This window comes from Monodon monoceros, unplaced genomic scaffold (genome assembly GCF_005190385.1).
Source record: "Monodon monoceros isolate NGI ecotype Baffin Bay Population unplaced genomic scaffold, NGI_Narwhal_1 Super_Scaffold_17, whole genome shotgun sequence".
NCBI classification, from domain to species: domain Eukaryota; kingdom Metazoa; phylum Chordata; class Mammalia; order Artiodactyla; family Monodontidae; genus Monodon; species Monodon monoceros.
In genome coordinates this window covers 1,960,193-1,970,532 of record NW_021703773.1, presented here as the reverse complement: position 1 = coordinate 1,970,532, position 10,340 = coordinate 1,960,193, and positions in this window count along the sequence as shown.

The following is a 10,340-nucleotide window of genomic DNA, read 5'->3' as shown; positions in this document are numbered from 1 at the left end:
TCATTGTTCCTAGGTCTTTTCAGTGGATAGAATTAAGAAACACATTTTTAAAAGACAAAATGCATCCTGAATTTGTATTTATACATCTGAACTAAAATCAGGATGACTTTTTTTTTTTCTTAATCTTGTCAGTCTTACATCTGTGTCTTCTTTTTCCCATGCCCAAATCCTGATTCTCAATGACATCACTATAATTACTGGTTTTGAAACCAAGTAGGACCCTGTGGGGCCCTCCTGGGTGCAAATCCTTTCCATGTTCCTACATTTCTTGTTTGTAGGAAAGAGGCTTCGTTCAGCTTCCTTGACCTTTCCTGAGTTCCAAAGGGCAGATTCAAACAATTGCTAATCAGGGAAGGGAGGGGATGCAGAAACAAAGGAGGAGCAGTCAGGAAACCACTGTGCAGAAGATGGCAGAGTAGGAGGACGCGAGTTCGTGTCTCCTCACAAATAGGGCACCTACCAGGCACTGGTGGGGGACCTTGGACACCTAAGGGGACAAAGGAACCCCTGTGTGACCAGGTAGGACATGGTGGGGGGAGAAGAACTGGAGGCAGGATGGGACTGGCACCCCTGAGGGGTGGCTGGGGGAGGGGGTGGTTCCCACACTTGGAGAGGCCCACGCACAGTGAGGGGATCTGCGGGGACCAGGAGAGACCTTCGGGGAATCGGAAGATAGGAAGGGAATGGGGCCAGTGTTTCCCCAGCCCGCTCAGGCCCTGGTGAGCCTGCTGGGGTCCCAGGCCTAAACCTCTGCCCTCCAAAGCCCCCTCCAGCCTTGCTGAGCCTAAGCCCCTACCCACCATCTTACTAGGACGTTTTCCAGCCGAGTGGGTCTGGAGCCTAGGCCCCATCCCCTGCCTAAGGCCCGCCCTGCCTAAGCCCCACCCTCCCTTCACAGCCAAGGCCTTTCCTGGCCCTTATTTATTTATTTGCTGTTGTGGTTCTGTTTTGCCTTGTTGTTTCATTTATATTTTTTTCTAATATAATTTTTACTTATCTAGTTTTATTTTATTTTTTATTCTTTGCTATTGTTCTGCTCTTTTTTTTTTTTTGGACTCACTGTGCAGCTTGCAGAATCTTGGCTCCCAGGCCAGGGGTCAGGCCTGATCTCCTGTGGTGGGAACACCGAGTCCAAACCACTGGACTAACAGAACCTCAAACCCCAGGGAACAGTAATCAGAGTGAGGTCTCCCAGAGGTCCTCATCTCGGCACCAATACCTGGCTCTACCCAACCACCTGCAAACTCCAGTGCTGAACACCTCAGGCCAAACAACCAGCAAGACAGGAACACAGCCCCACCCAGCAAAAAAAGTGAAATGACAAAAAAATATGTTACAGATGAAGGAGCAAGGTAAAAACCTATAGGACCAAATAAATGAAGAGGAAATAGGCAATCTACCGAAAAAGAATTCAGAATAACAAAGATGATCCAAAATCTCGGAAACTGAACGGAGGCATGGAATAAGAAAATACAAGAAATGTTTAACAAGGACCTAGAAGAACTAAAGAACAAACAAACAGTGATGAACAACACAATAACTGAAATGAAAAATACACTAGAAGGAATCAATAGCAGAATAACAGAAGCAGAACAAGTAGGTGAGCTGGAAGATAGAATGGTGGAATTAACTTCCAAGGAGCAGAATAAAGAAAAAATAATGAAAAGAATTGAGGACAGTCTCAGAGACCACTGGGACAACATTATATGCACCAACATTCGAATTATAGGGATCCCAGAAGAAGAAGAGAAAGAGAAAGAGTCTGAGAAAATGCTTGAAGAGATTATAGTTGAAGACTTCCCTAACATGGGAAAGGAAATAGCCACCCAAGTCCAGGAAGTGCAGAGGGCCCATACAGGATAACCACAAGGAGAAACACACCAAGACACATATTAATCAAATTAACAAAAATTAAATACAAGGAGAAAATATTAAAAGCAGCAAGGGAAAAGCAACAGATAACATACAAGGGAATCTCCATAAGGTTGTCAGCTGATTTTTCAGCAGAAACTCTGCAGGCCAGGAGGGAGTGACAGGACATATTTAAAGTGATGAAAGGGAAAATCCTACAACCAAGATTACTCTACCCAGCAAGGATCTCATTCAGATTTGACAGAGAAATCAAAAGCTTTACAGACAAGAAAAAGCTAAGAGAATTCAGCACCACCAAAGCAGCTTTAGGACAAATGACAAAGGAACTTCTCTAGCCGGGAAACACAAGAGAAGAAAAAGACCCACAAAAACAAACCCAAAACAATTAAGAAAATGGTAATAGGAACCTACATATTGATAATTACCTTGAATGTAAATGGATTAAATGCCCCAACCAAAATACACAGACTGGCTGAATGCATACAAAGACAAGACCTGTATATATGCTGTCTACAAGAGACCCACTTCAGACCTAGGGACACATACAGACTGAAAGGGAGGGAATGGAAAAAGATATTCCATGCAAATGAAAATCAAAAGAAAGTTGGAGTAGCAATACTCATATCAGTTAAAATAGACTTTAAAATAAAGACTGTTACAAGAGATAAGGAAGGAAACTACATGATGATCAAGGGATCAATCCAAGAAGGAGATAAAACAATTATAAATATTTATTCACCCAACATAGGAGCACCTCAATACATAAGGCAAATGCTAACAGCCATAAAAGGGGAAATCAACAGTAATACAATAATAGTGAGGGACTTTAACACCCCACTTACACCAATGAACAGGTCATCCAGACAGAAAATAAGTAAGGAAACACAAGCTTTAAATGACACAATAGGGGCTTCCCTGGTGGCACAGTGGTTGAGAGTCCACCTGCTGATGCAGGGGACGCGGGTTCATGCCCTGGTCTGGGAGGATCCCACATGCCGCAGAGCAGCTAGGCCCGTGAGCCATGGCCACTGAGCCTGCACGTCCAGAGCCTGTGCTCCACAGCAGGAGAGGCCAAAACAGTGAGAGGCCCCCGTACCCCAAAAAAAAAAAAAAAAAAAAAAAAAAAGAAGTAAATGACACAATAGACCAGATAGATTTAATTCATATGTATAGAACAATCCACCTGAAAGATTGAATACAGAATACACTTTCTTCTCAAGTGCACACAGAACATTCTACAGGATAGATCACATCTTGGGTCACAAATCAAGCCTTGGATAATTTAAGAAAAATGAAATCGTATCAAGCATCTTTTCCAACCACAACACTATGAGATTAGAAGTCAATCACAGGAAAAAAAAACTGTAAAAATCATAAACACATGGAAGCTAAACAGTGCACTGCTGAATAACCAATAGATCACTGAATAAATCAAAGAGAAAAAAAAATACCTAGAAACAAATGACAATGAAAACATGATGACCCAAAACCTATGGGAAGCAGCAAAAACAGTTCTAAGAGGGAAGTTTACAGCAATTCAATCTCACCTCAAGAAACAAGAAAAATCTCAAATAAACAATCTAACTTTATACCTAAAGCAACTAGAGAAAGAAGAAGAAGAAGAACAACAACAAAACCCCAAAGTTAGTAAAAGGAAAGAAATCATAAAGATCAGAGCAGAAATAAATGAAATAGAAATGAAGAAAACAATAGCAAAGATTAAAGTTGGTTCTTTGATAAGGTAAACAAATTTGATAAACCTTTAGCCAGACTCATCAAGAAAAAAAGGGAGAGGATGCAAATCAATAAAAAAGGAGAAACGAAAAGGAGAAATTACAACTGACATCACAGAAATACAAAGGAGTATAAAGACCACTACGAGCAACTATATGCCAATAAAATGGACAACTTCTTGGAAAGGTACAACTTTCCAAGACTGAACCAGGAAGAATAAGAAAATATAAACAGACCAATCACAAATAATGAAATTGAAACTGTAATTTAAAATCTTCCAACAAACAAAAGTCCAGGACCAGATGACTTCACAGGTGAATCCTATCAAACGTTTAGAGAAGAGCTAACACCCATCCTTCTCAAACTCTACCAAAAAATTACAAAGGGAGGAACATTCCCAAACTCATTCTACGAGGCCACCATCACCCTGATACCGAAACCAGACAAAGATATCACAAAAAAAGAAACTTACAGACCTATATCACTGATCAAGACAGGTGCAAAAATCCTCAACAAAACACTAGCAAACAGAATCCAACAACACATTACAAGGATCATACACCATGATCAAGTGCGATTTATCCCAGGGATGCAAGGATTCTTTGATATATGCAAATCAATCAATGTTATACACCATATTAACAAACTGAAGAATAAAAACCATACGATCATCTCAATAGATGCGGAAAAAGCTTTTGACAAAATTCAACAACGATTTATGATAAAAAGTCTCCAGAAAGTGGGCATAGAGGGAACCTACCTCAACATAATAATAATATATGACAAACACACAGCAAACATCATTCTCCATGGTGAAAAACTGAAAGCATTTTCTCTAAGATCAGGAACAAGACAAGGATGTCCACTCTCACCACTTTTATTCAACATAGTTTTGGAAGTCCTAGCCACGGCAATCAGAGAAGAAAAAGAAACAAAAGGAATACAATTTGGAAAAGAAGACGTAAAACTGTCACTGCTTGCAGATGGCATAATACTATGCACACAAAATCCTAAAGATGCCACCAGAAAACTGCTAGCGCTAATCAATGAATTTGATAAAGTTGCAGGATACAAAATTAACGCACAGAAATCTCTTGCATTCCTATACACTAACAACGAAAGATCAGAAAGAGAAATTAAGGAAACAATCACATTTACCATTGCAACAAAAAGAATAAAATACCTAGGAATAAACCTACCAAAGGAGGCAAAAGACCTATACTCAGAAAACTATAAAACACTGATGAAAGAAATCAAAGATAACACAAACAGATTGAGAAATATACCATGTTCTTGGATGGGAAGAATAAATATTGTGAAAATGACTATACAACCCAAAGCAATCTACAGATTTAGTGCAATCCCTACCAAATTACCAATGGCATTTTTCACAGAATCAAAACAAAAGATTTTACAGTTTGTATGGAAATAAAAAAGACACCAAATAGCCAAAGCAATCTTGAGAAAGACATATGAAGCTGGAGGAATCAGGCTCCCTGACTTCAGACTATATTGCAAAGCTACAGTAATCAAGAGAGTATGGTATTGGCACAAAAACAGAAATATAGATCAATGGTACACAATAGAAAGCCCAGGGATAAACCCACACACGTATGGTCAGTCACCTAATCTATGACAAAGGAGGCAAGAACATACAAAGGAAGCAAGAACATACAATGGAGAAAAGACAGTCTCTTCGATAAGTGGTGCTGGGAAAACTGGACAGTTACATGGAAAAGAATGAAATAAGAACACTCCCTAACACCATACACACAAAAAAAACTCAAAATGGATTAAAGACCTAAATGTAAGACCAGACACTATAAAACTCTTAGTGGAAAACATAGGAAGAACACTCTTTGACATAAATCACAGCAAGATCTCTTTTGACCCACCTCCTAGAGTAATGGAAATAAAAACAAAAATAAACAAATGGAACCTAATGAAACTTAAAAGCTTTTGCACAACAAAGGAAACCATAAACAAGACAAAAAGACAACCCTCAGAATGGGAGAAAATATTTGCAAACAAAGCAGTGGACAAAGGATTAATCTCCAAAATATATAAACAGCTCATGCAGCTCAATATCAAAAAAACCCAACCCAATCAAAAAAATGGGTGGAAGACCTAAATAGATATTTGTCCAAAGAAGACATACAGATGGCCAAGAGGCACATGTAAAGATCCTCAACATCAGTAATTATTAGAGAAATGCAAATGAAAACTACAATGAGGTATCACCTCACACTGGTCAGAATGGCCACTAGCAAAAAATCTACAAACAGTAAATGCTGGAGAGGGTGTGGAGAAAAGGGAACCCCCTTGCACTGTTGGTGGGAATGTAAATTGATACAGCCACTATGGAGATTCCTTAAAAAACTAAAAATATAACTACCATATGACCCAGCAATCCCACTACTGGACATATACCTTGAGAAAACCATAATTCAAAAAGACACCTGTACCCCAATATTCACTGCAGCACTATTTACAATAGCCAGGTCTTGGAAGCAACCTAAATGCTCATTGACAGACGAATGGATAAAGAAGATGTGGCACATATATACAATGGAATACTACAAAAAGGAATCAAGCTGGGTCATTTGTAGAGATGTGGATGGACCTAAAGTCTGTCATATAGAGTGAAGTAAGCCAGAAAGAGAAAAACAAATATTGTATATTAATGCATGTATGTGGAATCTAGAAAAATGGTACAGATGAACTTATTTCCAGGGCAGGGATAGAGTCACAGACGTAGAGAATGGATGTGTGGACACAGTGGGGGATGGGGAGGGTGGGATGAATTGGGAGATTAGGTTTGACATAAATACAGTACCATGTGTAAAATAGATAGCTAGTGGAATCCGATGACCTAGATGTGTGGGATGGGGGGGTGGGAGGGAGGTCCAAGAGGGAGGGGATATATGTATACATATAGCTGATTCATTTTGTTGTACAGCAGAAACTAACACAACATTGTAAAGCAATTATACTCCAATTAAAAAAAAAAAAGGAAACAACTGTGCAGTGATAAAGCAGGGTCCTGGTTCCTCCTCAAGGGCTATAACAATATCTTTGAGTTCTTCTGCAGGAACTAAAGTCCCCACCCAGGTGGAGGATGGTAACTTCAGACTGAGCACAGGAGTCCTGGAGCACCGCCCTGTTACCTCACCACCAATCAATCAGAAGAAAGTTTGCACACAGTGCAAGATAACAAAGATTCTGACCCTCTCCTCAAACGTTACTGTGATTAAGTTTCCCTTTCTCCCTTTAAAAACTTTCATGGTAGAGCACAGTCTTCGGAGTTGGTTCTTGGACATGAGTTCAACTTCTTCCTAGGGTGCTGGCCTCCTAAATAAAGCAAGCTTTCCTTCCAACCAACTCCTGTCTCTTGAGTATTGGCTTTTGAACAGCAAGCAGCTGAACCTGAGTTCGGTAACAGTTTGCTTCATCTCACAATTCATTGACAACAATCTCAAAATAATAATACCAATACCATTATCAATAATATGATTACTGGACTTCCCTGGTGGCACAGTGGTTAAGAATCTGCCTGCCAATGCAGGGGACATGAGTTTGATCCCTGGTCTGGGAAGATCCCACATGTCACGGAGCAACTAAGCCTGTGGGCCACAACTACTGAAGCCCACGCACCTAGAGCCCATGCACCGCAATGAAGAGTAGCTACCACTCAACCTGACTAGAGAAAGCCCGTATGCAGCAATGAAGACCCAACACATCCAAAAATAAATAAATAAATATATTTTAAAAAGAAATATGATTACTCAATGCAGGTTTTGGGTGTGGATTTTTTTGGGGGGGTACTTTGTCATCAGGATCTATCTGACTACAGATGTACAGTCAAATTACTGTGAATTAAAGTCCCTTGAACTATCTCATCTCTGTGCATTATGCCACCAACTCACTATACAGTTGGATTCATTTCTTTCCATTTTTAGAATATTTCTCTTTTCCTTTTTAAATTTAATTTTGTTTTATAATTATACAAAATATTTACTTGGTTTCAAAATCAAATCTACCAGACGAGGTATAGTCAGAGAAGTCTAGCTTCCACACCTGTTCTTTCAACCCCATTCTCTTTTCTCCCTATCAGTAACCTTTTTTTCCCTCTCTTTATGGTTTATCTTTCCATTTTTAAAAACACAAGTTTAGATATATTTATAGAAAGAATATGTGTGTGTATATTCACATCCCTCCCCTTTATCATATAAATGATATATTAATGTTTCTCCACTTATTGATATAATCCAGAAAAAACTATGCAGTAGTAGTATATAGAAACATTTCTTTTTTCTTTTTTTCATTTGAATACCTCCTCATTTTGTAAATGTAAGTAGTTCAACCAGATCCCGATCCCTGTTGACAGACAGTTGCTTTGTTACCAAACTTTTGTTAATCTGTGCTGCATGAATAGCCCAGTGAATGCGTCTTTTCATAGTCATGCTACACTGTCTTTGGGACAAATACCTAAAAGCAGGAAAGCCAGTTCAGTGAATAAAAGCATATGTAGGGCTTCCCTGGTGGCGCAGTGGTTGAGAGTCTGCCTGCCAATGCAGGGGACACGGGTTCGTGCCCCGGTCTGGGAGGATCCCACATGTCGCGGAGCGGCTGGGCCTGTGAGCCGTGGCCGCTGAGCCTGCCCGTCCAGAGCCTGTGCTCCGCAACGGGAGAGACCACAACAGTGAGAGGCCCGCGTACAGCAAAAAAAAAAAAAAAAAAAGCATATGTAATTTTCATAGATATTTCCAAGCTTCCCTCCATAGGAATTATACATTGCTGGTGGGAATTTTGCATTCCCACCAGCAATGTATCAGAATGCTTGTTTCCCCACAGCTTGGCCAACAGCATATGTGGTCAAACATTTTGCCTTTTGTCAACCTGCTAGGTGAGAAATAGTATCTCAATGAGTTTTCATTTGCATTTTTCTTATTGTAGGCAAGGTTGAGAATCTTTTCATATGGGTAAGGCCCATTTGGATTTTATTTTCTGTGACTTCTCCATTTCTCTAGTCCATGTTTCTATAGATTTTTTGGCCTTTTTCTTTTTTAATTTAGAAGCTATTTTTATATCAGGGATAATAACACTTTGTCTATAGTATTTTTTCCTGGTTTGTTATAATTTGCTTATGGTATTTTTTGCCATGCAAACTTTTTTTTATGTAATCAGATTTACTAATCTTTTCTTTCATTGTTTCTGGATTTTAAGCTTTAGGAAAGTTTTCTCATTTTTCAAGTTACAGAGGAATTCACCCATGTTTTCTTCAAGTAGCTGTAGGGCTTAATTTTTCACATTTAAATCTCTGATTCATTTGGAACTTATGTCAGTATACCATGTGAAGAAGGGATCTAATTTCATCTTTTTCCACATGGCCATCCAGGTATCCTTAAACCACCTATTGACACTTCGATTTCTCCCCCATTGACTTGAAAGGCCTCCTTCATTAGAAACTGTCACAGACAAATGGATCTTTTTCTAGATGTTCTAGTCTGTTCCTTGGTCTGTGTGTCTATTTCTGTGCTGATACCACACTGATCCAGTTACAGGGTTTTATAATATTTTCCTGTTTCCCCCATTGTTCTTTTTCAGGGGCTTCCTGACTATTTTTGCTTTTATGTTTTAGTGAATAAACAAACTATTCATTCTTTTTATAGTTTATATGGTCATAAATTTTATAATCAGTTTAACCTTCATGAGATTATCAAGAGTCCTGGCAATGCAGCCAGTTCCAACACCCCATACCTACATGACTCTCAGAGGAAAGGCAGCTGGGGGATGGGGTGGGGTGGGGGTGGGGAACTGAGCATTTGCCCCAGACAGCGAATCATCCAAAGACACTAAGACTCCACCTGGCAAGCTGGAAGTCCAGGTGTCCTTTCCAGAACTTTCCAGAAGGTGAGGTCTCACGATTGGTTATGGAGAAATAAAGAGGATACATTTTGTTTATGCTTGAGCACAGGAGGGCAAGTAAATGTTGGTGCTGCGCCTCTTCCTCTTGATTTTCTCGCTTCTCTTTTTTTTTGTCGTTTGTTTTTTTTGCGGTACGCGGGCCTCTCACTGCTGTGGCCTCTCCCGTTGCGGAGCACAGGCTCTGGACGCGCAGGCTCAGCGGCCATGGCTCACGGGCCCAGCCGCTCCACGGCATGTGGGATCCTCCTGGACCGGGGCACAAACCCGCGACCCGTGCATCGGCAGGCGGACTCAACCACTGAGCCACCAGGGAAGCCCTCTTGCTTCTCTTAATAGCATAAGCATCCTCCTCCTCCTCCGGATTGGAACCTCGGGTTGTCTTTGCCCCCCTTCTTCCCATGCTTCATCCCATCAGTCACCCAGGACTGTAGGTCCCACCTTCACAGTGTCTTCACGTTTTCCAGGATAACAGATCAGCAGGACCTCAAGGCTCTAACCACTGGCACCCAGCTGTCATTGTCAAAAGAAACACATGCTTTCCAGAGCCAGCTCTGTGTATACACATACACACGGGCTTCTAACCAATTAATTTTAACCAATTAACTTTAAGGAACAAAGGACACCACTCCCCTTATGGTCTCACCTGTCCACTGTGTGACATAAATGTCGATGTTGCTCGTTGTGTGATTTTATTTGTTACTTATTTATTTGTTTTTGGCCGGACCATGCTGGCTTGTGGGATCTTAGTTCCCCCACCAGAGATTGAAGCCAGGCCAGCAGTGAAAGCGCTGAGTCCTAACCACTGG